Here is a 27,192-nt window from a genome sequence, read left to right on the forward strand (position 1 = left end):
AAGCCTGGATAAGAAATATTGCTTTAGACTTTTTAAAGTAGGAGTTTAGCAGTTGTATCATCCCACATTTCTCAGGAATCCATTTATAATCTAAATACAGCATAAGACATGCAAAGCGCTGTTTTTACCATTTCTGAGAATGTTCTTTCCAAGTAATTAAATACTCTATGGTGCAATAGGGATCAGCTACTTAATCACTGAAAGGTCAGAGAGGTCCAGAAACAATAGTTAATGATTCATTAATGTTGGAAAGGTAGGCAGAGATGGAAATGCTCATTCATCTTTTAGGAGTGGATTGATGAATCTGCTGTGGGTACCCAGGCTCTGGTTGGTTGGTTTATTTGTTTGTTTATTTGTTTGTTTGCACCAAGCAGAATTCATGAGGGCTGGAGTTGAGTGTTGCTGTCCACTTGCTTGTGCTCTCTCTTGCTGTATCCTCCTGCCTCATGCAACATTCAGCAGCTTCAGGGTGTCCAGTTTGTGTTTTCAGTTCATGCATCAGAGAGGGACAACTGAGCTCCTGAGATTTTTTTAAAGAAAAACCACCCCGAGTGTAAGGGCTGGCTGAGAAAGTCTTCATTTGCTGACATGTGTTTTCTCCTCACATTCTCTTCGTGTGTGTTTTTGGAAATTAGGAAAGCAAAACAATATTGCTGTTATGAACAAAATGCACCATAAACTCTTTTATGTCCCTCTAAGCAAAGACCCCACCAGATCACGGTGAAAAGAGAGTAAAAGAAAATACTTGGAGCCCAACCATGCTTTTGCACATTTAAGGCTGTGTATGGATAGTTTATAGAAGAAATGAGGGATTATTTCACCTGCTTAAGCATGCTTATTTACCACAATATATATTATACATAAAATACCTGAATCTTTTTCTCACTAGAAAGACAGAAGTTAAATATTTGGAAATAGACTCTTGGGAGCTATTGGGTCCCAGAATGCCTTGAATTCAGAAAGTCTATTTTCAACTCTTGTTTTCTTTTTCCTACAAAGAGACTTACTTAAGTGAGCTGTCCTTTTAGCTAATTCATGACAAATTAACTCAGAATGGTTTTTTAGTTTTATGGAATGATGATGGAATAAATGAGAAAGGAAAATGATTCCTTTGAAGGTGGTGGTAAACATGGCTTGTGAAAGTGAATTATTTGTAATAAATTAATAGAAAGGAATTCCAAATTGGAGTAAAGCAGTTTTGATTATCTTCTTCAAGTGCCTATTAGTGGAAATTGATTTGAGATACTAACTCAGCTCTTATTACCTTGCTTGCTGTAAAGTATATTATTCTGGCCTTAATTGTGTCTTGCCATGTTTGATATTGATGTAGTCAAGGCTGGACTTGGTCAATAATCACAGCTGATTATCATCACTAAAAATAACAACACATTCTTAATTAATTGAGTGTACTAACCAGCCAACAGTGTCCTGGTGAAAATATGTTAGAGTGTCAAATGAAGTTATTAAGAAGAAAGGTTTTATAAATTAACATCATAATAATCAGTATGTTTTATGTCACTCAAAGATGACTGTGTTATAGACATGTATTTCCATATTTAATGTTGCAACAGTTTAACTCCACTCTCTGTGTCAACAAAATATCCAAACTTCAATTAAGTGCTGAAAGTTGTTCACAGGGACTGTGGGGTCTCCCTCCTTGGAGATATTCAAAACTCTCCAGACATGGTCCTGAGAAAACAGCTTTAGATGAGAGCTTTAGGGTGGCTCTCCTATAGCAAGGAGACTGGATGAGATGACCTGCAGAGGTCCCTTCTAATTTCAACCATTTTATGATTTTGTGAAATTTAAATATTCTTTATGTTGTGTGGTAGTTCAGAAACTCTCTCACACCACTAAGGTTTATTCTACCTGTCTCAGATGATTCTGCTGCAAGACCTGGCACACCAATTAATATCTTCATGTAACAACCCACAGCAGCTCTTTTAATTAAACAGATGACACTTTTAGGAGCTTTTTAGGGATAAAAGGAAAAACAAACCCCAAACAAAGAAAAAAAAGTTTTAAAAGAGTTTTCCAGGGAAATTAAGGCTTTGTCATATGTTGCACTTGGATGCACAACCTCCAATGCTATTTATCAATGCGGTGTTCAGTCTGAGATAAAGATATTTATGCTTTTATGTAGAGGCACTGGACCTTGAAGTATGAGAATTTCAGCACAAGGAAAATTTGCTTTGGTACTTTCATTTCTTATTTGAATTAATTCTTAAAGAATAAACTGATCTTTATGATTTAAATAGTCAGTTTGATCTGAGTTTCCTGAAAGAATTGATAATTCAGATACTGTTTTCCCTCTTCTCTGGATTAATGTTTAATCTTTGTGAGAGACATATTCACATAAGTCCATTTCTCTTCTGCTCAAAAGCAGACCTGAAAAACTTTAAATAGTTATCCCAGTTAGCACAATACTGATGCTGCAGTGAGAGGGATTTGAAAGAAAACACAATATTAATTTGCATTAATATTTTTATTTTAATTTTTTTTTAAATTTGTTTTTCTCACCCATCTCCTAGATATCCCAACTGCAGATATTCAGGTACCTCTTCAAGAACTCACTGCTCAGGTCACTGCTGTGTGGGATTTATCACGTAGTCACTTCATTAAACATGTTTTCCTTCCTCCCATGCTGTGTTGAGGGCTTGGGTGGGGTTCTTTGGTTTGTTTTTATTTTATTACTTGATATGACACTATCAATCACAGAACTGCAAAGTTAAAACAATCATGAAGTTGAACTCAAAAGCCAAACTGTGCCAGGAGCTGGCTTTCATACCCAAAGTGACAAGCCATCATATTCAAGTTACCACAGAGCGCATCTGTAGTGCTGATTGCAATCCACACTCTGCACAGTCGTGTCTAGGAATAGATTCTGACACTCCCCACACTATTTCAGGCAGGTTAGCAGATGATGATAGGATTTATATGTCCAAACAGAACTTCCTTTTTTTTTTTTCAATTCCAGCATTTCAACCAACACTCAGGTCAGGCTTCACTTTAAACTTGTTTGTATTAGGTGGATACATTATTGCATTATTACTTCCCTTTCCTGAATATAATTATTTGCCATAAATGAATCTTGTCTTGGAAGACAAAACGATTTGGGTAATATAGCTTGGGGAGAGTGCCTACTTAGGTTTTCCATGTGCCATTACTAAAGATATGATATTCATTTAAAAAGGGGAAAAAAAATGCCTTCATACCCTGAGGAAGTTCAAGAATCAGATTAAGGGGTAATGGATCATTATCAGGACTATATAAACATCTTTTGTATTGATTAATCCATGTTACAACTCTTTAAAAGAGCTAATAATTTTAGCGCCAAATAAAGAATAGATTGCAGATTCCAGTGAGGAAATGGCTGTAATTGCCATTTGGGTGGTGGATAAGAGATGATTATTAGACACTATCCATTACTGTGATCCAGCAGTGAAGCTGCTGACCACAGAGGCCATTATTAAACAGACAAACACTGAATTGCACAGCACGTGCTGCTCTCTGATACCCACTCAATGTGCTAAAATAACAACAAGGAAAGGGATTGCTGTTCAGTGTGCATTTCAGCAGGAAGCTGCCAATTTCTGGGTATTCTCCTTGTTTCTGGACCATCTCTCATCACAACACACGTAAACTAAGCAGGGATATTATTTCAGAATATTCTGTTTATGATGTGACCTAGCATCCAATCACATAGAAAATATAGTACTTGATAATTCAAGGCTTTCTTCCAAAATAAAAACGTAGAGAAGTAAAGGTTAAAATTTTACCTCACTGGCACATGTTCTACAGTCACTTGTGGAGAAGTTTAAAACTTTTTTTCTATAGAACTCATTTAGCTTTAAAAGACAGAGTTTTCTTTGGCATCTTTGTAGATCCCTGTCCTCATCAGACACAAAATGTTATTGGTCTTCCTGAGAAGAAAGGAAATTTCTTAGTTAGAAATAATTAGAATTATTACTCCTCCATGTTTGGGAGCTATGTAAGACCTTCCACTATAACTGGGAGTTATTAACAGATAACTTCTATTTTATCTTCAACTAAAGAAAAGAAATCAGAATCTGGAAAAAGTTAATTTTGAATAAAGTTCCACATTGATAGCTCAAATCCTTTTAATTCATTAGTCTTCTTTCAGAAGAGTAAGATCAAAAAAGCATGTATCTGCAATAGCTGTTAAAAATGAACATTTACGTTTTAGCAGTACTTAATAGAATTGTCCCATTTTTTAATTCAAACACACATGTGAAATGCAGTTTGAAAGGTGTTTTGTGTTAAGCCACGAGTCATCCATTTGAAACTGAAATCCTTATGGTAAATGGTGGCATTAGTGCAATTATTGGCAATTCACAGTTATCAAGCTAAAAGCATTCTCAAGTGGATCTAGCCAGTTCAGAGGTGATGGCTTCTTAAGGCAGCAAAAAGCCACTTGCTTCATCTTTATCCTTTTCTGTAGTCTTGCTCACTGCTTTCTAGAGAACATTTTAAGTGCCCCATAACTTTGAATTCAATTATTTTAAAATTGTTTCTTACAAGCTTCCATAAGGGTTCCATTCCAGGTTAGCGTTAATGAGGACTCACAATGAGCAGTTACCTGTAAAACACTTCCAGCTGGGCCCTGCCTCTCTGTAGCTGATCTTGACTGTAACATTTTTGCCAGAAGTTCTTGTCTGATGTCAGCCTACAGCATTCATTATAATACTTACATCAGTGCAGGATTACAATGATAAGATTTTAAGGGATTGTTCCATAGCTTCCAGAACAGCTTATTCAAGTAAAAACAATTATCTAGATGATGTTGATCAGAATAACTATAAATAAGATGTGCTTGTAAAATGGCTTATAACAAAATGGCCAACATAGAAGTGGTTAAAATTTCTGTTCCCTTAAAAGATACAGCAACTTACTCTTCTTTTTGCACAACTTTCTTCAACTTCGTTTGCAATTGAGGAATCAGATATTTTGAGAGCATCAGAAAACAAGATTGGAGTTTAAACCTGAAAAATAACCTTTTAAAATCTATACAGTACTTTCTAATAGAAAGCTTATTTTTAAATTGTACCTATGTTAGATTACAAATTGCAAATGTTTTGGGGGTTGTTATTCCCAGAGATGCTTGTAAAAAGTATGTTTTCAAAAATATCACCACAATGTAAAGAATTACAATACACTCTTGACTAATGGTATTAAAATAAAAGCAGAGCTAAGTATTCAGCCACAAAACAGGTACAGATGCGACTTAAGATATTGATAATGTCCCTTAGAGGGAGTTTTTCATTCTATGTTCTTTTCAGATCTACTTTTCAAAGCTTTGCTGCTGTAGGGTTTCTAGGACTCTTCTCTTCCTTCCACCAGATTATTGCCTGAGTGAGATCACTCTGGCATTTTTTCCCCCCAGCATTCTCTCAGAATTTCTTTAACTTGGATTTTTCTCATTCCTCCTAGATTCAGCTGATTTAAATACTTCATTGACCTCCTTTCTATCTTATGCTCTCTGAGGACTGCTATTGAAAAGTTACCCTATCATTATAACCCCTGAATTATTGCTGTGTGCAGCTCTGTGTTCACTAGTTCTTTTAATATTTCATTAGAAGTAAAAATGTTGGTCACCTTTGTTACTCTGCTCTGAACTCAAACATTTCATTTATTTCTTTCTGAAATGTTAATCCCAGAACTTAGTGTTATTTTTAATGCACATTTCCACCAAACTAGATTAAGAATTCATTAGTAAAACCACTTGAAATCACCTCAGTTGCAGAAGCACTGGGCTGAGCATTCACTGAAGCCAAAGCCAAATCCTTACAGTCTGAAGTCTGTTACATCAAGCTAATGTCCATGATATCAAAAAAAAAAAGAAGGTTGAGGCATGCAAGAGAGGATTGACTTGAATACTTATGATTTGACATGTAGTTTTTGGTCTTTTAGCATTTAAAACATTTCAGATGTATGAAATTCAGAGTGACTACTCATACTGAAACAGCAAGAAAGTTTGAAGATGCAGGCTTTTGGATAGCAATGGTCTGTTGCATTTTTTTCTTCCAGATAAATTACCACATAAAGTGAGTAGAATTTTTATTCCAACAGAAAAAAAAAAAACATAGGCGGAGACTTTCCTGTTATCACAAAAGCAAGTTGGGTTCTGACTTTAATGTTATTCTGACTTAAATGTGACAAATGCTTCATTTGAAAACTGTCAGCCATGTACAGCATCTTCCAGCTGGAAATGAAAGGGGAGAAAGAAAGAACACCAGTCCTTTTTGTTATGCTATTCTTGCAAAAATAAAATGGCAGACAGTCATAAAAGTGGAAGAAAGCGCGTTGGTGATGTTTGTACCCAGTCAAGCACAGCTCTCCTTTCATCTGGAGAATGAATCATTCACACATTCACAGGCAAGTTTTCACTTTCTCTGACATGTAGGTTTTAATCAACAGATTGACATTGTCTACAGAAAATTGCCTGTAATCAGGGCAGTCCTCAGCTGGGGAAAAGTACAGCTGCAGAAATGTGTAGGTTTGCAGGGTTCCCTGGTAGTTTTGGTGAGGAGTAACTTCTCAGGCTTCTTCTCCTGCCATAATGCAGGCATATTTTACCATCTTTATCTTGCTGCACAGGTCAGATAGCTACACTCAGTCTACAGATGGGATTGTTTATCACTTGCCTAGCAAGCCCTGCTAGTTATCCAGTAGCCCATGGCCTTGATAAACTCTCTGGTGGGACAGAGGGTTTGTCCCAAGAGATGAAGCTCATTGTTTCCTCCTTGTATACTGCATCAGCACTCATGAACGTGACCCACTTGCCAACATCCTTCAGCTGCCACATGGACTTGACCTCGAACTGACTTTGACACAATAATTGCTAGAAAAGAGCAAGACTTGACACAGTGATTTACTTAAGTGTATGCACATTTTACTGTGTGCTGTATAAACCAGCACATTGCACTGTTTACAAGGCTTCACTAATATATTTGGAAAAGTAATTGGATAGTTGTAACTATGTAAAATTGCTTATATGAGTGTGACAATGTGGTGCACTGCTGCTAAGAAGGTTTTAATCAACTCAACATTGGGTTCATTTGGTTACTAATCTCAGATGTCTATGCTTCGTTTTTATATTATAAGGAGGAAGTTTCCATAAATATTGAAGACAGACTAAGTAAAAGTAATTATTTAGGGCTTAGCAGGGACTGTAAGCAATAGAATGTAAAGCCATATGAACTGAAGTAGAGATGTTTTTTTTTTTAAAGTAATTCTTTGAGTGTAAGCTAGATTTACAGGAAAACTCTGGATCATCAACATCATATGAAAGCAATACAGTAAACTTGTTTACTTGGAATATACATTTGCTTCAAGAGTCACCTTCTACAGAAAAGCTGAGCTTTAATTACAATAAAACATCTGTTCCTCTTATAAAATGGAAGTCAGCTCCTAAAAAATAGTGGGTTTTTTTTCCTCCTGCATTCTTTCCTTATGCTTACAGCTTTACAAATATGTGGTGTCCAAAAACGTTTTCAGAAACTTTATTGGTACAATCCATCCCCTCTGATGGGGTCAGTTTGTGACAGGGATTTGCTGGCTGGTACCTTGGACTTTGGAGATCCTGGCAGGGCTGGGATCCTGGGCTTTGGGGACCCTGGTATCTCTGGGGTTGCAGGGCTGGGATCCTGGGCTTTGGGGACCCTGGTATCTCTGGGGTTGCAGGGCTGGGATCCTGGGCTTTGGGGACCCTGGTATCTCTGGGGTTGCAGGGCTGGGATCCTGGGCTTTGGAGACCCTGGTATCTCTGGGGTTGCAGGGCTGGGATCCTGGGCTTTGGGGTTCCTTGCAGCTCTGGGATTGCAGAGCTGGGTTCCTGGGCTTGGGGGAGGCGTGTGCAGCCTTTGGATTGCAGGGCTGGGATTTTGAGCCTTGGGGATCCTGGCAGCTCTGGGATTGCAGAGCTGGGATCCTGGGCTTTAGGGACTCTTGCAGCCCTGGGATTGCCAGGTTTGGATCATGGCTGTGCTCCTGTAGGTGCTTTTGTTCATTCTTCTCCTTGGCTTCTTGATGAGTGCACATGGCTTTGCTGGGCTGGTGTGGGTGTCCTCAGGTTCCACAGCAGTAGGTGGTGTGCAACATTGGACTTGTGAGCAGCCCAAGGCTGCCCAGTCAGCTCTGGGTTTGTCACAGCTCTGCCCCTGCGCTTGTTGTGCCAGGACTCAGCCCAGGCTCAGCCTTCCCCATGGAGGTGCCTGTGGATTTCACCCTGAGCTGCCTTGCCCAGGTGTGCTGGGCCAGACCCTGCCCTGCTGCCACACCATGGCACCTCTCCCTCCATCCCTCAGCCTGGCAGGAGTTCACCACTGCTGCATCTTCCTTGGCCTTCCTAAAACACAGCCTTAAGGTCTTGTCCAAGTTTAAAGCAAAATGGAAACTTCAGGAAAGGGAGTGAGAAACAAAACTAAGGTGTTTTTTTTCACTTTGTGCGCAGAAAAAATTTTACACTGCTCTGATCAGTAACAGCCAAGGCATTTGCAGCCCCAGTTTGTTTTAATGCAAGAAGCAAGTTTAATTTAGCATGACCTTATTCTTGGGGTTTGTTTTGTTTGTTCCTCAGGGTGCTCTCCTGCAGCCAGGGGGATGCAGTGCTTCGTTCCTGTCCCGAGCATCCTGAGGCAGAGGCTGATCTCCCACAGGGTGAGTCATGGCTCACACAGCCTTTGCTGGGGAATTTTCCTCTCTTCTGGGGGCTCTGCTGCCACTTTGACAGTTTTGCTGCCTTTGCTGCCTTTTGCTCTGTTCTTGTCTTGAGGATTTTTTTTTCATCTGGCATTGTGGTAATTAAAGACAAGTGAGTCAAGCCTTACCTTGGATGAGGGAAGATGAGAGCAGAGGAAAAGGAGGCTCAGACATAACTCTTTTCTTTGTTCTCATCTATCAAAGAAGAACTTGCCATATATTTTCTACTCTTTTGCTGCTTGTTACATTGTAAATTTGACACCTATTAATTGCATGTTACATTATAAAAGTTTTTCAGTTTTTAAAGTGATTAATATTTTCTTCTATGTCTTCTATGCAATGTTACTTTTTTGATTTTGTAATTGCAGATCTGGATTTTTTAATGTTTTTATATGAAATCTGGCATGAATATTTTTTACCTGAAAGGTATATAGGAGACATATCATGCATGACAAGTATATTAACTATATTTGATCCAAGTAATGGAAGTTGATGTTTCTCCATTAAAGTTAATGGGAATGTAATGATTTATGCCAGCTGTGAAGATCTCTTTGGTTTTACTTGCCATAGGAAATCCATTTGTTTGGTGGAATGACAGGGTGCTTTTTTCCCAATAATTTAAAAATATTTATTTGACTGGCTATTAATTCTCAATCTGTAAGAGTTTATATTTGGGGGATTATTTGCTGTGAGGCTACTTTGTGGCTACAGAGAGTGCTGTTTGTAGAGGCTGACAGCTGCAGGGACTAGGCCTACAATTACTGCAGTCTTGGTCCAGTTTATTGAGAGGTGACGGACAGAGGCTCAGGGTCCATCATTTTCTGTGTGTTCAGGGAGTTGTGGTGATGGAAAAGAGCCACAGAATGTTGGGTTTGGTTTGGTCCCAAACACGAGCCTGCTTTTCCATACGTCTTGCTCCAGGGTAGCTGTTGTTTGTTGTGTTTGCTGTTTGTTAGCTGTGCTGTTGATGGAGGCTTGACCTTTGGCAGGGAATTCCAAACTGGAGCTGCCATGCAGGCCTGTAAAGAGCAGCCTGAGCTGCACAAAGCAGCCCTTTGCTGTGCTGGGTGCTGCGCCTGGCAGTGGGCTCCTCCTCACAGCTTAAAGGCTTCCAGGTGAAAGCGTTTGCCTTCTTTATTACTTTTCTCCCATAGTTAAACCCATTACTGCTAAAATTTCACAAAACAGCACTTCTGTCCAGGGTTCTGCCCTGTACAAAGGAGCAGTGTGTGTTTTGCTGTCCGTGCTGTTTTAGCAGTTGATCTTTCATTTCTGCCTTTATAGCATGGTGTGACCTCTCGCCTGTGCTATATTGTGTCTGTCCTTGTGGGCTCCTTTCACTTTGGTGATATTTCACTTTAATTTCTTCTCAGACCATATCTGGTCTACTGCTTATTTCTAGTGGAATTCAGGTTTCTTATCTGCAGGCCAAGCACGATTCAAACTACAAATTTCATTTCTTTCAGTATTTTCTGCTAAGCTACCGCATTTTGAGAATTACTTTCTGCTCTGACTTCCCACAGTTTTAATTTTTATCCTTTTGAAGGAATGATCTCAATGTTCAGACAGGTAAATTGCTAAGCATTTTCAGGCTTCAATTTAATCTACTGTAATTAACCTCATTATTTGATAAAACTGAGTTAGAAAAGAAGATTCCCTCAAGTGTGGAGTACACAAACACCATATTTATTTATGTATGGAACAAAATTACTGGCTGTTCAGAAAACTTAAAGCATTTTCCAATTGGTTCTATAGTTCTATATCAATGATTCTGCTAGTGCTTCCTATTTCTTCTCAAACAGTTTTTTGTTTTTCCTTTTTTTTTTTCTTAAGCACAGAATATTTATTCCGTTATCAGATAGGCATTCTATGTGAGAGAATTGAATACTACTTAGGATTCTTTTGCTTAACAATTTTTGTACCTTGATATCAACAATCATATCTCAATCTCATTATTTGATTGTAATTTAAAATTTAAGAAAACCTGTGCAAAAGGGGTCATCTTTTGAGGCTGAAGTAATCTCAAAAGTTAGTAAAATTGCACTGTAGGCATTATAAAATAATGTAATTATTGGAGAAATTGTGACACTTTAAGCAATCTAGTAATGCTTAGGCTTTATTGATGTGTAACTACCAGTGGAGGACTTGACGGGAGCGTGAATTTGCTTTTTTAATACATATGAAGAGACCTGGTGGTGAGAAAGGGTCACTGATGTGTGTTTACACAGGTATGGATGTTCTCTTCACAACACACTGAAGAGTTTCAATAGAATGTATGTCATTATATCTTGAACAGGTGTTCTGTCAATAGCTTTAAAAAAATAAATTGTCTGCTGAAGTCTAGAGTTAGAAATAATGCGGTTACAAGGATGGGTCTTTATATGTATATATTAGTACATGCACACTCAAGTACCTGCAAAGTCAATTCCATATGGAAATTGGAAAGGAAAAATTTATTTTGGCAGTCAAAAATATTGGTCCAATGAGGTTTACACATGGAGCGAAAACCCCATGCCTCTAAATATGAATACTTCCTTGGTTTTGTGTTTACTCACCACCTTAGGCTTCTCTGATGGTCCCAATTTTACTTGAATTAGTCAATTATCAGTAATCTTTCCACACTTTTTTTGTCTGTAGAGGCAAGTCATCTATTAGAGAACAAATATATTGCTTTTGGATTAAATAATCGCTTGTGTAATATGCAAAATACTCCATAGGAATTGTTACACTTATACATTTTTGATTCTGATTCACTAAGTAAACAGGCTTAGGAGAGAAACTTAGCAATGCTCTTGTATTGGTAATTTCTTTTCTAGCTAAAACACATGAGCAGAAGAATTTACTAAATTTCATAATACTTTTTGCTTTTCACTCTGTGAATTCTTAATGTCCTCCTGTTTTTCAAGGAACAACCAAGGGTGGGAAGGTTACAAAAGACTTTTTTTGAAAAGCATTTCAGGTCCCTAAGTAATGGCTTAGGTAAATCTGTATGACCAGGATGCTTTGTAGCAGAGTCTGCTGTGTAATCTGGCTGGTGTGTCACACACATGCACTTTAGCCACGATATGGGATTAAATTAAAACAGATGTAATACTTCAGAATGCAAATAATATGAATCCTACATAAGACATGGTTTGATTTTATAGTAATGGCACTGATTATAAGGCCTTTGAAATGATACCCATTTCTTTAGACTAAATATCTTATATTCAAGCATGAGAAGTTGCTCCTTCCAAATGATGATATTTTAATTGATTGGCTTAAGGGTGTCTATGAAAGTGAGATCCTACAGGGTAAAGTCAATTATAAAAAGAAGGTGTCTTCTGTTTTTTCAGTGGTCAGTGTGTTAGTGCACAAAGAAATGTTGTTTGTAAGTTAATCTGGCTGCAGAGCTTTGTCTGTGATAGCCTGGGAGAAGATCCTGAGCATCTCAGTCCTCAGCAAGGCCACAGTGCCTGTGTAGCTCCCAGCAGGGTCTCTAGCCTCAGAAAAACACCAGGTTAAAAACTTTGATGTCAGACAATGCTCATCAGTCTGCAGGACTTAAATCTGCTCCGAGGCTTCAAACCCCTGACTGCTCCTTGCCTGTGGAGCCTCTGGAGATGGGGGTGGTCCTTGGATCCAGCTGAACTGCTGGGAGGGGTTCAGCTGGTCAGAGGTTGCATGGTGCACCTGTCTGAACTGACTTGCAGGAAAGAACTTAATTTTGTGATCTGCCCAATTCCCTTTGTTTTCCACAAAAAGCCTTAAGAAGGTTTAGGGCTGTTCAGTACAAACCAAATGAGTCAAATAGAACCAATTATTTTTCTTTGGATCTTTAGAACTTTGTTTGCCTAAAATTAAGCATGATGCCTTTTAAAACATCATTTCCTTCCCTCTAAGCATGTGTCTTAATGAAAATAGCCTGATACTTTTAAAGAAAGGACTCAGGATGTTAAACACCTATCAAGCATTGATTAGATTTATTTTAGCTGTGTGTTCAACCAGAATGCATTATTTTTTCCCCCACTAGTGACTCAGATTTGCACAAAGTGAGCTATAGTTCTTTGCTTGCAGTGCCAGCTCACTTTTCATTGCATTTGGGAGATATTGTACATGAAATCATTTTAAAATATTGATTTGCTCAGAACTGATTGCTGGTTGTGCTGCTAATCATTACAGTGTTCTTTATTTTTTTTGTTCTGTTAAAGGTTTAAGTATTCCATTATAGGGTAGCTTGCTTTACAAGAAACAATGTTAGGCAATGATGAACTATTCCAGAATCAATTGAATTGGTCATTGGGTAACTCCACTCATCTTTCCAGCACCAGATGCTGGTCCTGAGACCAGCAGACTCAAGGAGGAACATGATGTAAATGCTGGAAAGCAGAGGTGGTGAGGTTGTTTGGCCATTTCATGTAAATGCCATTATTAATGACAGAAGAACATTAACTTTACAGATGAAAGAAACTTTGGGGTGACGACTGTCAAGTTTCCTCTTTGGAATCCCCACATATTCTAAATATATTCCAGTGGCTACATATGAAAAGAGTTAATTGCAATGGTCAGAGTGGGTCTAAATATTAATGGGTAGACATTTACTAATTAGTTCCTAGGCATGAGCTCAACTGAAATATGTATTTGTGCATATGCTGCTAGCACACAGCCAATGTGATATTGAATATATTCACCAAAGAGGTTTAAATGAATTCCTCTTACCTCACACTTGATAATGCACAAGTACATACAAAGCTTGTTACTTGGGCTTAGCTTGTTCAGCTGCAGTAGCATGGCCATATTTCTCATCCTCAGTGTGTCAATATCAAGATTTAATGCTGTTTAATGAATGCACTTTAAACTGATACCTCTTGTTAATTTGGATTAACTTACAAGGTGTCCCCATGACAAATGTGGAGAATATGATAATATTTGTTTTACTGTTCTCTGAGCTAGCAGGAACCATTATGCCTTCACCTTACTGTTGCCTAAAAGCATCATTTGCAGGCATTATTTTCATGGCCACACAGCCTCTTGTGAACCATACAAAGCACTTTTAACTGCTGTGTTTTAGACAGGCAAGCATATTTTTGGGAGATCGATGAGTATCATGTCTCCTGAGTACCCATCTACATTTTTATGCAGGCTTCATTTTCCATTTGGAACAGCATTTTTATTAGGTTAGTAATAGCTATATTTACAAAATCATTAATGCTTTCTAAGACATAAATGTGTAGGGCAAAGAGATTATGGAGAAATAATTAAGTGCTTAATTCGATTTTACCTTTTGTTCTGAAGTTTGTATCTTAAATTTTTTTTGAGGAGACAATAGTTTGAGATTGCAGGAGTTGGTAGTAAAAGGTAGAAATTGTTTTTCTGCATTAATAGGTGCATACAACTGATAACAAAATCATCATTACATTTGAAAATGAGTGCTTTAAACCCTGTGTGTGTAACATACATAATATGTATCTTAGTGCAGGGATTTTGGGGTACATTTTCACATACACTGATTCCATTTAAGAAGCTGTGGGAATGCTCAGATGCTCATTTATTTACCCAATTCATGGAACCTACTGAGGCTTTAATCAGCTCATCCTGAAACCTTGCACCAGAGGCACTGGTCCTCATTAATACAGCCAGTTTCTCTCCTACAGAAAGAGATTTAATAAAAATTTCACAAAACTGTAGCAAAAATACTCCTCCTTCTCCCGATATTTGCAGTTTTTCTATTGCCATTAATGTGTTTTTCCACCTAGATATGTCTGTGAAACTCCCCTTGAAAGACAAATGCTTTGAACATTCTGGGTAGTTTCTTGCTCTAAAGGAAATATTTACAATGGAGTGAAAACCTTTTTCTTTCTTTCTTTTTTTTTCTTTTTTTTTTTTTTTAAAGAAGCAGACTATTGTGAGAAAAGTTTACTGTTGGAGCTGATCAAAGGGACAAGACTTTTTCAGCTCTTAAGCTGGCTGAAACTTGCCAGTGTTACATGACAGTTGTTTTTTATTCTTGCTGGTCTTCATGAACTCACTGGGCTTGTTCAGAGAAGCAAATAAACACAGAAAATGTGTGCCGAGGTCCTGACACATGGACTTCAGAGAATGATCCATAGTTAAACTTCTGAAGGGTGTAGCTGGCCCAGGTGCAGATCAGCATGGAGTCAGTCTGGTGTGATTTAATGAGGGACCTGCTGAAGGCAGGGATGGGCAGTGTAAGCGCCAGAGCAGGGGCTGGCACAGAAAATAACAACAAGGACAGGGGAAAACTGAAGAAGGGGGCCTGATTGCAAAATATAGCCATGATTTATAAATCTGCTTTTGGCACACCAAGTATAGAAGCAAAGGAAAAGAAGACATATGGTGATTATTTAATCTCTCTTTTCCAAAGTTCACAATCACATTGTGTAGACAGTGAGGTTTTTTTAACAACAGCAATATCCCCAGCTACTTCTCTGGCCATTGTTATAAGGGCAATGCCACAATTTGAAAAGTTTCAATAATTTCCTTAATCATCTCCTGCTAAGCAGAAGGAAATGCTGGTCACATTTAATTCACTCTAATAGATAAACCAGTCCTAAATTAAGATGGAGGTGTGAAATTTCCAGCTATGCTGGAAAGAAAATTAAATCATCAATAAAATTTTTCCTTATAGGCATCTTTTCCATAATGACTGTGAAGCATTAGGTTTAAAATAGGTTTATTTTACATAATTGCAACAGCATTCTTCTCTGCTAAGGATGAAAAAAACTCCAAAGTGCCACCGTTCTTAGAATTTTATTTATTAATGGCCAGAACTTCAAGCCTCATGAATTTGTCGAGAAGACTAAAGAGAACCTCTAAAACTATGGCAGTGTTTTTATGCCACTGGGGAAAATCAGTATTTCTCTGATAAACCTGTCTTTCTGCTCAATGATCCATGAACGAGGAAGATTTCCAAATAAGCCGGTGGATGCTTCAGAGGAGCTTTTTGTCTCTTGCGTCAACAGGCACATCTGAAATCATGTTGCAATTTTTAATGTGACACATCATATTGAGCTGCATAATTTCTGTGGCAAACCTGAAGTCAGTGTGATCTTTTACAAGGGTAGCATAAGCAATATCTTATTTTATCCTCTGGCTGACCAACAGCTTCATCTGCCCAGCTTAAAACATAAAAGCAAAGCTCAAAGTTAAATTAGAGAGATTTTGCGGGATTGATCTAAGGTTTTACAGAAAGTAAGGATGTAACAATGCAAACCCAGACCTCTATACAAAATTACTTGGTAACTTTTATCTTCAGTGTTAATAATTGTGCATCTTTAATTTTGATTTGAAAAAAAAAAAAGTTGAATTAAAAGGTGAAACACCTGTCCAATATACTTATGTGCTATAAAATACATCCTGTGAAACCTTTTATAACCTCATGTCTGTGTGATGACCATGGCATCTTGTGGCTGGGGCTGTTCTTACTTGTGGTGTGTGACACCACAACCTGATCTCGCTTTTGGCGACACTTTTAGCAAGGCACTGGACAGTTTGGTGTTCCTGATAAACTTTTCTAGCTATTCTAATAGCTCCAAAACTGTTGAAACAAAAAAATAAGTCACTGTCTTCAAGATCTGTGCAAGAAGATGCATGTTTTGATAGGTGTGCTTACAGGCCTTGGGTGTGACCTACCAATCTACTAAAGCTATTAAAAAGAGGAAAAAAAATTAAGGAATTGCAACCAATACCTCCATTCCCCCTCTCTGAATGAAAACCATGAAGAGCCAGCTATACTATTCCAATTCTCCAATTTTCCAATGTGTTTTTCTTAGCAGCAGCCGCTCTTTTGGGAAATGTAACCATGGAAATTAGAAATTACTATCCTAACAGCAATTTGAGAGTCATTTATTGAGAAGGGTGCTCTCTTTGAGGGAAAGATTGGAGGGGCAGAGGGAATAAGTTGTATGAATTCACATTAATGACCAGGGCTTGAAATACTGGAGAGCTGAACTACTATTTAATGACTGAAAATGGATACAAATTGTATCAGTGATAATGAACCAAAGAGAAAGTGAAATGTATTAGGGTAAAAATAGTGTGAATCCCCCAGTTTTGAAAACCTTTTCTGCCTTCACAATCCTTGCTATTCATAAAAGTACTTGATGGTTCTAATTGTTTTACCATCTCATCAAGGCTTCCTATATCAATGGGAATGTTCTCTCTTTCTAGATATGATTTAATGATTTAATCACTGTGGTTTCTTACTGTGAGCCCTGCTAATAGGGATCCTACACACATTAGGTAAATTGTATTCACTCAAGAACTGTAAATAGTGGAGCACTTAATTCTAATTTTTTTTCCTCCTCAATTTAATTGAAATGGAACAATTTAAATAGAGCAATTAGAGAGCTCTCTGGCAGCCCAAGAATAGTTAAGATTATCTTATTTTATTATGATTGCTTTCAGATCATTAATGTAGACAGCTAGTTTGGAGCTTTATCTTAGATTATGCTGATTACCAGGCCATGTACAATGCATGTACACAGGCATGAAGTGCATTTCTCACCAATTCCACCTCGTGCCTCATCCTGTGGCTGATGTTTTCCATGAAATGGGTCACTTGAGGCAGGTTTGCTGTGTGGTGAAATAGGCAGATTCCACCCTACCACCTTGCCTGCCTTTCCTCCTGCAGCTGTTGATGATAACTCCAGCTGAGTACTCAGAACGAGTGCATGGTGTTGCTGCCTGTCACACGGACCGTTGGCCATGAAGGCTTCCTCTGATCTCCTCCTCCTGCTAATGGGCTATTTCAGATGTCATGGAGTCACATTTAAAAGCCTTTGAGGCTAAGCTAACAAGAAGAGAGCTTGCTGTATTTTCTAAGAACTTACTCTAAGGGAAGCATGTGAGCATTGTGGTTGTGTTTATTCTCACTTAATTTCTCTCAGGCTTGCAGGCAAACTACTGAATGCATGCAAAGTTCTGATTGCAAGCTATGGCTTATAGACAGAAGGTTTTCCTCAGCAATGTGCTTATTCAAGTATCCACTGTTGCAATAATACATGTTGAGGTACAGTTACAGTGCATTTTATTCAGGTTTCCATCAGGTGGCTCCTCCTCTTGACCCTCCCTTACAGCCACATGTTAGATTCTAAGGCTGTGCATCCAGGATTGCTTGTTAAAGTAGTCCAGATTATGACTGTATGCTGAAATTCACCAAGTTCATTCAGACTGATTCTCAAAATAAATTAAGTTTTTTATCAGAAGTCTATTTCTCCACGGAAGTTTGATCCTGAGTTGTTGATCCTGCCATGAAGGCTGGCAGGAATTGGTTGGTGTGGCCAGCCAATTAAGGCTGGCAGGAGTTGGTGTGGCCAACCGAGATTATTGTCCAATTTCAGTTCCACTAAGATTTCAAACTAATTTTTGAGATATGTCTCCATAGTAAACCTCTACAAACAAGAGGAGAGACAGTCACAGCTTGTTTAGGGAAAAGATTTCTAACTGCTTCCCTCACTCCCACATGTCCTCCTGCCTCCTTGGAGCAGAAGGGCAGTGCTGGAATGGACAGAGCTTTTTATCCTGCCAGCTGGGGCTTTCCCCTTGCCATTCCCTGTACCCTGGTCATGGAGGAGCCTCAGAGCAGGATGTGACACGAGTTCCTTCAGGGAAGCTGGGAGTTGTGCCCCACAAAATGCACACTGTGGGCATGTCCTGCTAGCTAGAGATGGGGTGCAGCCTGTTTGGGACCTTACTGGTATGACTGGGGTGGAAAATTTGGGTATCTTAAGGTTGGACAGCACCAGGTCATCACACCATCTTTGGATCATTAAATAAAAATATAAACGACTAGAGGTATTCTGACTACCAAATACTTTCCTTACAGAATTTTTATAGAATTCCTGCAGTTAGAACTGTCTTAATTCTCTCTATGCTTTTTTAGCAGGTAATTATCTTTTTGCTAATTATTCTTCATAAAACCTTAGAGTATGAACAAAGAAGCTGAGGATTCAAATTTTAATTTCTCCAGGTTCCCCATTTGGGGGGTTTTTGGGTGGGAGGGGAGAAGAGAAACAACCTTCTGCAAGTATCTAGGGATATTTTACAAACAGCGTTTCCTGTAAGCCTTGGTAAACAAAACTTTGTGTTTATACCTATCTGAAATTAATAATGTTTTTATTTCTTGATCCAATCCATCCATTAATATAACTTGCATTCACTTCTAAAAGTTACACCAGCAACCAGTTTTCTGTTCCAACAAATATCTGAGATTTAGACTTAATACATCCATTCTCCTTGAAGGTTTATAAGTAGTTGAGTCTTACAATGAAGGTTGCTCTGTTGCAGAGCTGTGGGAGGTCTCAGTAACATCTATGAAAGTCAGTGTGTGCCAAGCAGTGGTAGTGTATTCTAATGTTATATATTGAGCATGTTTACTCTGATCTGTACCTTCAGTTTGCAATTTTACAAATGTATATTTCACAAATGTAATTTATATTTTCTGTTATTCTTGCATAAGAGTATCCATCCCCTTTTGATAATCTTAAAAAGATTAACTCATATCTGTAAGGCAGATAAATTATAGATTTAAGTAGTTGCTCAGTCCTTGCAATCTAAGATTAGAAAGATCAGGACCAAGGATGAGGTGTATTACACCAAGAATTTGGTATCTCTGTCCTTCACCTCAACATCTATTCTGCTGGGCTGGTACCAGAGAGCAGACCATTAAAATCAGCAGCCTGACAATCACAAAGGACTGTTTGCACCTCAAAGTAAAGGTGGCCAAGAATCTGTATTTATCATAGCTTAAATGTGAACTAAACACTTCTTGAACTGACGATAATGTTGCCACATAAACCCCATAACTAAAATGAGGACCATGTAGGAGGTCTTGAGTCATCAAGAAAAAGGAAAAGGAGGATTTGAACTGTTCATCCAGGCTTAGTCTTACTTAACAAAGAGTTGTGTCAATTATCTGAGCATTTCTGAGCACTCAGTCCCTCAGGGAGAGGTTGGTGCAAAGACTCATTACTGACCTGACAATAACTTTTGCCCATGTGCTGCAGCAGGTTGTGTTTTCTGCCTTCATTCTCTTTTCATTTCATTTCATTATCTGTCAGGTTCCCTGACTGCACCTTTTTCGGTTATGCCCAACATGCTGGATGAGCAAAGTTAATGTTTGAAATTTTGATTCCTGGTGAGGATCAGGTTCTCAAGCAGATTAACTGAACTTTTGGATTGTTAAGGGGTTTTTTTTGTTCCCCTTTAGTAACATCTGCCTTTAGTTCTCTGCTCCAGGTTGGTTATATCAATAGGAATATTTCTGAAAAGATTCCAGAATATTTTAAAGTAGATATCTCTCCAATTCAGAGTTCTTGCAATTTATTAAAATTTAAAAGAGGAAGTTTTAAGATCATCTGGCTTAATAATCCTTGCCCTGCCCATACATGTGGTGTCCTTTGATCCAGGCAGTCTGTTTGGGCTGTGGGCATGCTGAGCACCCTGCACTGCTGAAACAAAGACAAGCAAGGCCATTCCCTTTCAGGCTGGAACACCTCAACACTGCTCCTTCACAAGAAGGTCCCAATCCCACAGTGCGTCCCTCCCTTCCTTCTCCGGTCCTCTGAGCATAGAAAATATGCAAGCTCATCCTTAGCAGAGCTCCTATACACCAACCATTCACAGAATAAGGGGTTTTTTTTGCATTCTTTTTGCTGCAGTACATTCAAGCTATATCCACGCTGAAGTGCCTTATATGAGAATTTAAATAGGTAACAGCAGGACAATCTATTTAGGTCCTTTCACGTCCATCACTGTAGCAATAATGGCAGGTAACTACTGCTGATGACTGAAATATGACTAAAAGATGAGGGAATTTTCTTTTGAGTTGTTTTTCATTGTAAAGCTGAAAGAAAGCAGGTTCTTTGCACATCAGAAAGTGAAAAATGTGATTTGGAAAGAGGTTAGGTTTAAAAATAGACATGAGACCTTAAGGAAAGGGGAGTGCTCCTTCTGTAACCTAGAAACTGAAATCCCTAAAGAAATATCCAATACAGCAACCTGAAAAGAAAGAGAATTTTAAAAATCCAGTGAAATAAGCAGAAAAGAAATCCTAAAAATAAAGGAGAGAGGGAATGCAAATAAAGTGGTAATCACAGGTCTATAACTCTTACTCATGTGGTCTTTGTCCATCACCTTAACAACTGTCTCTGAGAAATGTGGGAAACAGGACTTATAGAAGCTTAACACATGACTAAATTGCTTGTGTACCTGTATTTTGTGGTAAGAATTGTGACTGAGTGGTTCTGGGGCTTTCTATAGGTTGGAAAATAGGTCATGGTGCTCTCGTTCTTTATTTAGAAATGTGGCAGAGGCCACCAAATCTTTAGTTAACAGTGTACAAATCAGTGCTGCCAGTAATGCCGAAGGGAGCTCGCTATGTACAGCTTGTCAGTGAAATCTGGCTGGAGTTTGTGGCACTTGCAAGGAGGTGCAGCAGTGTAACCAAGTGAGGAAAGCCTCCTCTCCCTTGCACAGCACGTGTAGTGGCCAACTCAAAGCTGCAATCTGTGCACTTCTGCTGAGTGAATGAAGGCTGTTGACAGAAAATGCTAAGAAAGTGTTTAGTGCACTGAACACTTTATTTTTTTTTTTTTTTGCATCAACCTTTACAAAAAAGTAAACTGAGCAGAGGAAATGTAGAGGAGAAAACCAACAACAAAAGAGCCTTTCAATCTTGATGAAGGAAAGAATAAAATCCAGAATCCTTAACTGCTCTTTGGTGAGCCTAATGAATTTTGTCTGTGGATACTTCAGGTCTGCAGTTGTCATGTTTGAGGACACGTGGAGACTGGCAAGGGATCAGGAAAATGAAAGATGTATCTGTGATGGCTGCCTCTGACTAGGAAAAAGAGGCTGGAGTGGTTGTGTGCTGCTCGGTTTAATTTCAGACTGAACACTTCAGGAGAAGCCTCAGTTCTTGGATTAAAGGCAAACCTGAAGGGAGAGACCTACCTTGTAAAGACACAAAGGACTTAGGAGAGATTTGTTTCAAGCCTCTTCTTTTAAGTTTTCTCCATCTAAAGGGTTACGTTGTTCCAGGCAATAATGGTAACAACAAAACCCCCTTAGAGTAGAAATTGGAAATAATTTTCCAGATGACAGGCTCTCTTTAATGAAAAGCAATATAGCCTGACCTGAAGACTCCAATTTTGGCTTGGGGCCACTTCACACCAACACTAAAGGTCTTTACAGGCAGGAAGAATAAGTGTCTTTCTGGAACAATATAAATACATTTAATCCTGTGCTGGGGCAGGGATAGAGCCAACAAGAATTCTTGATGCTCTTTCAGTGACTCTCTTTCCAGTGGTGTTGTGCTAAAGTAGGCCTGGTGTTCCTTCAAAAACAAATAGATTTACTATGAATTTCAGACTTTGCACACTTACAGTAAGTTGAATAACAGCTCACAGGCAAAGGATGAATTGTTCATATCTGCTAGCAAATAATGTAATGGTAAATAGATAGAAATTACTGAGAAATGCATGGGTTGTCATTAGATCAGTGTCACAAAATGTGTGGTCATGTGCTGAATATGCAATTTCATGATGAACAAATGCTATAAGTAACTCTGCTGTGTTGCTGAAACAAGAAGTTATTGCACATCTTTATTTACAGGTAAGCATTATTCCAGCTGACTTGCATTCAGCAACCAAATTACAGGAAGGATGTAACAGCTGAAACTGTATGGGCAGTCTTTAATAGGAAGTGAAGAAATTATTTAGACCAAAAATTTACCTTGCAATATCAGGCCTCGTTGTTGCCAATAAGGTTTCTTGTTAAGCCTCATAATGTGAGTTATTTTTTCTGTGATAGTCCGATACATGGAGTTACTTTGAAAGTAAAATGAAATACAGTCTTTCATTTTTACTTTTTACTTCCTGTGAGTTTCTTTATCATTCCTATAAGTTTCCAGTAGTCATGTTGTCAATCTGTCAGTGTTCAGCAAAATAGCTCCTAAGCCAGGCAATAATTCATGTCATTCCTTCCATACCTAGGATAACCTATAAATGTATATAGATGTATAATATAAATATATATATATATCTCTTTCTAAAGATTCTAAGTTTTGATTTTTGTGTACTTGATGACCAAGACTTGCTTCATAGCAGATAATAGTTGAGGTTTGTTTTGATTCCATTCAGAAAATATATCTCTGTTCTGCTTGTTAAAATCAGTGCTCTGATTTGAAGACTCTTGTGATATTGGCTTGGCTTTCACAATGAGAAATTTCTGAAGATTTAATTGTGAATAAAAGGCTTTTTTGTTGGTTCTTCTAGAAATATATTCCTTAGTGTCTCTTTTCCATAATAAGTTATTTAAGTTCTGTAACAATTAACAGTTGGGAAACTGCTTGGACTTATAGCTTAAGGAGCTGAGTAAAGGAAGATTATGATGCAGTTGAGTTTTAGACATTCAGCTTTTATTCCCTTATATTTTCATTCCTCCTTCCATGAAACTATGCTGCCTCAAAGTTTCTGCATTAAACCCACAACAAAAATCCTGTTCTCTACTACCATAACTTTGCCTGCAAACCTCAATATATGCTTTGTGTTCAGCACAATTTCTAAATTGCTCAGCTTCCTTTTTCTACATTTAGCTTTTTATTGTCAGTTCAAACTTACAAAACGAGGTGATATTGTTGTATAACTTTTCCTAGCAAGGTGGGCTCTAGGTATTTATTGTAGCAAGCTACAAAGCATTCTGTTCTCACTGGTTTTTGCTGGACTTCTTTGTCTTTGTTTCCAGCAAGAAATATTCTATGAGATAAAAATCAAGGAACTAAAATTGTGCTGTTCAAGTGAGATAATTGCACAACTCTATGCCACAGTAATGGAGCAATTCCTCTGGTCCAGATTCCCCTGGTAAAGGATAAGAAAAACTTTGGGCTATGCCAAATGTCACAGTCTGAAAAGTGCATTAAAAAAAAGTTATTAAAATAAGCCAAAACCGCCCAACCTCCCCCTGTCCACTCCTGCCCCAAAAATGCCCCAAAAGCATTCTGATTTTTTGTCAGAGTTGTAGTTGCCTGAACTTGCACATTGGTTATCCTGCATTTCCACAAAACACAACTGCAGGGCACAAAAATAAATAGCAAGATTAAAAGAAGTGTGTCTTGCCAGCACTTCTTCCTGAAATTCAGCTCACTTTCATTTGCTTTCCTTGTGGGGTGAGTGCAGAACCCTTGTCAAACTCACCCCACCTCTGCAGGTCAATGGAAATATAGAAATAAATGCAGGCAAATAGGAGATCCTGATTTTTATATCAAGGTAGCAGAAGTCTGAATTCAGGTTCTGTTTAAATGACGTTTATCCAATAATGAAGAGCAGGCAGAATGATGAATGTGCTTCAGTGTGTCTGTGCTGAAATAGGTTTATAAACAAGCACCTGCCATAAATCACAAAACCAGCTTTGTCAAAAGTAACTAGGGACCAGATGCATCTTTATAATTACCTGTGACACCCATTGTCCTGCTTTCATATCCTCTGTTCCTCACTTAGATCATCTGCTTTATTTTGCTTGTGGTTTCAGTGATTTGCATTCTCTTTCGAAATGTGGGCTTATGTCTGGGGAGCTGCTCATGGAAGTCTCTGCCAGTTGCATTAGGGGCAGTAAAATGTGCAGTGTTCAGTGGCTAAATGCTACAAATCATTTATTCCAGAGAGAAGACAAAAGTAGTCCCTAGTACTTCCACAAGAATTTTGCCATGTTTTCCCACTTTAAGTATTATTATTTTCTGGGTTTCTGGAGTTTGGTCTTCAGGTAGGGGAAACTTCATAATTGTTTTCTTTGGCTACATCTCCTATTCAGGGTCATGCTGATCGTCTCAACTCATACAGCTATTTTATCTGTAAAATTGTAGAACTCATGAAGGTTTTTGGTCCTCATTTCATTTTGAATTAATCTTGCAATTTGAGAGTAGTTGGCTGTTTATGGTTCCAGATAAATGGCTATTTCTGGTTTAATTTAAAGGGGGTTAGGATAGGAGTTCTATCTCCCTCTTTAATAGTTTTTCTACCTTATTGTATTATCAGGCATTTAGAAACAGCATTAATGCGAACAAAGTTCAGCTTAAAGCAGGCATCATGCAGGAATAGAGATTAAAAGAAAAGAGAATATAAAAGCTTGGAGGTAAAACCTGATAGAATTTGACTTTTAAAAATGTTTTTGTATTTCCTACTGTGGCTACTGTGCTTAGCTGGTGCACAATCACAGTAATGTGTTCCTTCATATTGGTTTACAAAAGAGCTTTGCAATAATCATGGAATAGGAAGTACAGAGCTAGACAATAAATGCCTCTGCTCTTAGGTCAGCCTATTTAATTTCCCTTTCAAATCCAATTGTTCACCTGCTGTGGTTATTAAATATAAGCACAGTCTGTATTTGAATACCCTGTCTGTGCCACTTCAGCACTCTGTACCTGTTGCTTTGCCATTACTGATGCAAGTAGCCTCTGAGGATGTTTGTAAGAATATGAATATATTATATTATGTCTTTTACTTACACTACTGCCCAGAGTTCTTTTTTCTTTCCCTTTTTTTAAATTTTTTTTTACTGCAACCGTGTCCACCAGGGCCATTAATCTGATGGGTTTACATTTTAAATGTAGGATCAACCTCACAGAGCCTATCACCCATCAGATATTCAACCAGATTTTTTAATAATTTGAATTATAGCATGTAGCCATTTTGCTTATTATCTATATAAATATAGCAATATAAAAGCATGAAAATAACACTTAATAAAATGTGTGAGGAAAAGACAGAAAAAGAAAGAATAAGAGTAGAAAGAGATCAGCACCCATGGAGCCAATGACAAGTGTTGATTGTTGGAATTTAGATGTCTCTAGTGGTGTAATAAAAAGTATTAACCCACCTTGCAGGATCTGCTTGTTGGCCTTGTCCCTTACCCGGCTTGTAGCTTCTGGTGGTGGCTACAAACTCTTGAGTTTTGCCTGAGATGGCATTGCTTGATTCCCCTGCCTCTATCTGCAGTCAGAACAAGAGACACCAATGCAGAAGACATGTGCAGAAGGCTGATATGTATTTTCTAAAATTTTGGGGCTGGGCTTTGTTCTTGGTAACATCATGCTCATGTGACAAGCTTAGCAATGGCAAGATTTATACAAAAAATGTTTCAAATATTTAAGCTGGAAAATTTCAGTTCATGTCTTTCAATGTACATGCAGAAGCTGGGACAATAGTTTCTCCGACAGGAAAGTTCCTCTGAATCCTGCACTACATAAGCTTTACTTTAGCAGATATTTTCTGTGCAGAGTGCTCTTAGACTCCAAGAAAATGTCTCTGGGGTTCAGCATAGGCCACTAATATTTTCTTCATCCCATTCATCTTCATTAAATATTACTCTATTATGAGCAGAAGGTCTGACTAAAGCCCCAGCTTTCCCCCCTCGGTCTTCCATATTTTAAACACACAGGTTGGATTTTGTTGCCGTTTGCATCTTTTTTGCTTCTGTTTTACCTGTGTTTCAAAGCTTATTCTGAAGTGGGAAAGAATGCCAATTAAGGATTTTCTTCTTGATCATAAAGGAAGTAAAGAGCTTTTCTTTCCAAACTCGATTGCAAGCATTCCACCAGAATTTCCAAGTAGCCTTTGAGCAACTGTCAGCCATTCATCTGAGAGGAAAGATTTCAAGCTTTGTCATGCAATTAGTGAGTCTTTAAAAGGCCACAGCATTCACAGTCTGAGCTCTGGCATGGAAGTCTCTGCACACAAAATTCTCTTTTTTCCTAAGCATATCCGCAAACAGTCCACCTAAGAGAGGAAGACTCAATTAAATTAGAGAGGAGACACACCAATAAAAATGCTACTTCAAGGGGAATAGTCAATGCTGAGAATTAGGAACTCACATAAACACCTGAGTAATGGACTTAGTTTTAAAACACAGCCTCAATTTATGGGAGTGTTCCTGAGCCATACATAGAACACACAGGCACTCACAAACATTTATTTTGGTATGAAACTTTCATCCCTGTCTAAATATACATCTTGTTCAGCTCCTTAATGAGGAAGGGTGTTCTTCCCTGAATGTAGATTTCTGTGTAAAGTTTTGGTTCTAGTCTTGTCTCATGGAAGCTTCATTTTTCAATTATTTGAGCAACAGAACTCAATGCTGGTAGCACTCTAAATGACTGTCATTTAGCAGGTACCTGGCAATATGCCAGTCCAGCCCTTATATGTTGCCTTTAAATTCTTCTTTAAAATTAAAGATTCGTGTTTAGTAATGATAAGTGCATCAACATCTGCTACCTAATTTTCCCATAAGAAATAAATTCAGAGACAAATGCAGCAAAGTCTGGAGAAGATTTTTGTGGCTGGTAAATTCCTGACCTTTGGTCTTCTGGTAAAATACTGTCACTAGTCATAAGCAAATAGTATCATAAGTTGCAGTAGAAGCATTCTAGGAAGGCATAAAGGAAAGGCAAAATTATTGTTTACTCAGAGTATGAAAGTT

This window comes from Molothrus ater, chromosome 7 (assembly GCF_012460135.2).
Source record: "Molothrus ater isolate BHLD 08-10-18 breed brown headed cowbird chromosome 7, BPBGC_Mater_1.1, whole genome shotgun sequence".
NCBI lineage: Eukaryota > Metazoa > Chordata > Aves > Passeriformes > Icteridae > Molothrus > Molothrus ater.